The sequence below is a fragment of the Saimiri boliviensis genome, chromosome 3 (assembly GCF_048565385.1).
Source record: "Saimiri boliviensis isolate mSaiBol1 chromosome 3, mSaiBol1.pri, whole genome shotgun sequence".
NCBI lineage: Eukaryota > Metazoa > Chordata > Mammalia > Primates > Cebidae > Saimiri > Saimiri boliviensis.
This window is the reverse complement of record NC_133451.1, coordinates 120300669-120304393: the sequence shown is the minus strand read 5'-3', so window position 1 is coordinate 120304393 and position 3725 is coordinate 120300669.

Here is a 3725-nt window from a genome sequence, read left to right as displayed (position 1 = left end):
AACAAAAATTTATTGACCCACATTTCTGGAGGCTAGAAAGTCCACTAACTGCTGACGTGTCCTGTGCCTGGTGCCTGGAGTCCAGCCTGCCCATCTACCATGTAAACGGATAATATTTGTCTTTGTTGGAATGAATAAAAAAAGATTCATTGGTTAGGCAATCACATTAAAATATCTATAGTAAGTTTGAACTTAAGCAAAAGGCAGGGCAGAAACTATAGGACCAAAATTTGGTATGACATACAGAAAACTAGTAAATTTTTTGTTTTTAATAAGCTCCCAGGCGTCAACAACAGTATGTATCTGTTAAATCAAGTTTAGCTTAACTGGCCCTCACATATTTTCTGTTTAGCCTAGCGGTTTCTTTGTACTTAGTGAATTGAACTAGAATCCAAAGGAGGTGTAAACAGACTATAATCCACTCTTGTACCCATCGCCCGGCTTTGGTCAGTCTGAGGGGGCCAGCTGTTCAAACCACATTCAAATACGGCAGGCACTGTGCTATAACCCATCCAGCTGTTTCTGTGCCTCTTTTCCATTTTCAGTGTATCACTCTCTTTTCCCTGTCCATCAGTCCGCTGCCATGTGGCCGTGCGGGAGTCTCTCATCCTGCTCTGGTTTGGAGGACTGCCTCACTGGTGAATCCTTCCTGACTCAGTTAAATTCTGTTGAGTTTAAGTTGGCTAAGATTTTTATTTTAACACATTACAGATGTGAAGATAAACAATGATAAGAATATGTCAAAACCCTTCTGGGGAGCACTGAAAGCCTCTTGCTATGATTCACGATGTAGTTCAAACTCCGTATTTTGTTGACAGCTTCCTGAGTGATATTGGAAGCACAGATATACTGCATTTCTGGGCAAACAACCATGACATACCCTGTAGATTTGGAATGAATGCTATTAAGATAACCCATCTCTCTCTCTAGAGGGGCAGCCAGCCATGTGTGTCCTCTCTTCCACTTTATCACCAAGAATGGCTGGGCGCGGGGGCAGGAATGTCGACGGGCATTGATCTGTTTCAGAAACGAATTAACACAGCGTTGCAAGGACCGAGGAATGACTTCAGGCATTCCCTTTTAAAAAGATGCTATCTCATTTTCTTAGTAAAGAGATGAGAAAAAAGGTGGAAATTGAGAGAAGCAAGGTAAAAACTCAAATAATGTGAAGTCTGAAGGTGATGTTTTTTTCCCTCCTATAATCTATTTACTAGCTGATAATCCTGCAGTGAAAGATTATGTTTTCCAACCAGTGAGAGTTAGGACAAATATATGGATTGTTGATTTGGAAGGAGACTAAAAAATTATCCCTGCCATAATTTTTTTTCATTTTACATCCCCACTAAAATAACTCAGAAAAATATTACTTTTATAAAATACTGCAGTGAACACAGCCCTGGAATTCTGGTATTATAACAACTTTCAGATGGAGGCATAAAGTAATATTCCAAAATCTTAGAGACCATCAGTATGAGTAAAATTCTGACTTTGAATATTGGACTGCAGTGTTATTACTTCCTCTTGGTGGTGTGTTTCCAATTTTAGGGACGGGGGAAGGACGAACTGCATACATACACACATTCTCCCAATGTCGGCCCCGTTTGTGTCGACGGATCTAATGGTTTTACTTTTAAGCTTTATGCCCCTGAGATTTTTAATGATCTCAAATTCTATCAGAAACATCCCCCCCGCCCCCATCAAAACTATGTCTTATGAACTAATTTCTTTTGATTTGTAGAGTGACAGGGTAAATAAATTTATCACAAGTGTTGCATGACACCTTCCTTAGGCCAGTTACAGAGAATGGTTTTAGTGGGCAATGTGTGGGCAGTCATGGTCCTGCAGAGCTTCCCACTGGCACTGCTGGGCCAGAGTGTGGATGGCAGAACAAAAAGATTCTGTCCACATTTGCTGGCAGGCCCCTCCAGGTAGGCTGCAGGAGGAGAGCAGGCAATGGATGGTTCAATAGATTATTAAGAGGCTATTTCAACATTAAAAATATGGTGCAATTATATGAACACTACGTGCTACCAAAAGTAATATATATTAAAAATATTCTGAGTTGGAAAAACACATTCAAATGCAAATGAAGAGAACCAAAATGAGAAAATAATGAGCGAAATAGCAAAAGTTAAAACTTGGGTATGTTTGTGTGACAATAAATCTCTCTTCTCCATCTGAAAAACAACTAAATGTCTCTGTGTGTTACATTATGTTTGATTTAAAAATTCTTAGAGTTTGAGCAGTCTTTAAAAACAAAGTCATAGACACATCCCAGGGTAATAAGTTACTATTAACTGCATTTGTTCTGTATAGAGTGCTATATTCAGTAAGTGACTTTTGGATTTTGGTTAGGAAGAAAATTTCAACAAGCCTGCTGCAGAGACAAACTTCTAGGACAAAGACTTTTTGAAATAGAAAGTTGGAGTTTCTCTTTCAAAAATTCCTTGTCATATCTGTCTTTGGGTGTTGCTCTTCCATCTGCCTCAAGTCTCATGTCAGAGGCATCTGCACACGAAGCACTGTGTCAAGGCTAGATTTTCACTGAATGCATTCCTTAGGTTCTTGAATGTTAAACGCAAGCTAAATCATTGTTCAGCTTCTTTGTTTTCTTTTTTTGTTTTTTGTTTTCAGCGAGTCAGAAATGGCTCTGCAAAGCTAAGCTCCGAGTTATCCATTAGTGCATTAACGAATCACAATTTGTACTAAAACTCATCTTTTTTGAGCTTTCAAAATGAAGCTCATCTTCATTAGTGTGCTTTTTCTATGAGGTACATGCAGTTATTAAAATGGTACCATGAAGATGAATTCTGTGGGTGCCCCCTCAAGCATCACTGAAACGTAGCAGTTTTATGGCAGAGTTCCAGCATAAAGCCACAGCATGACACCAGCAATGCGAGGGTCTAACACCCGCATTCTTGGGCCATGAGGGGATTTGGTGCTCAACACCAGTGCTCAGACATACAGAAAACACACATCTGCTGTTTCCCCAGATATGTCAGCAGCCCTTTTCCCAGGGACGGTTGAAAAGGTTTGGCTCTGTTTTCTGTGTCTGTGCTCTAAACCTTCTACCCTTTCTTCAACCTGTTGACTATCCATCTGGATGTTGGCTAACTGAGTTCTCAATGAGCCTCCTCCTCAAACTGGGCTTTCTCCACTTGGATATACTCTCTGTGGTTGGTAGTGCTGTCCACAGGCATCCACAAGCTGGGGAGGAGGTGGCATGCTGGCATTTACTTCCCATACAAATATCTCAGGAGAGAAGTTGTTTGGGTTTTTGAAACAGTGTTTCTGTTTTAGTGTGTGCCCTTTAACATATCCTCCTAGCAAAATAAAATGCAACATATATAGAGATCTGTAGCCTCCATCAATGAACATGCAATTTGTAATTAATAAGTTGTTACTACAAATAAGAAAAAGTTGAGTAGTTGTGATGATCCAGTTCACATCCTGCGGTGAGTGGGCGATAGAAGTTGAAGACCCTTTGAGCAAAGCAGTGTTCTTGTGTGATATCATCCTGGGGCTTAGAGAAACCCAGCTTTCTTGGTGAAGCTTCCCTCTAAGTGGGCATGGAGAAGCGGGCAGCTCACAGCTCTTCCTGGGCTGCAGCGTCTGGCTGGGGACAGATTCTCAGCCTTCTGGAGTCTCTGTTGGATCCTGGCTCTTTCTTCTCAGCACAGTCCCTGGTCACCCGCTCTGTGTTCCCTGCAAGCTACTCAGAAGTA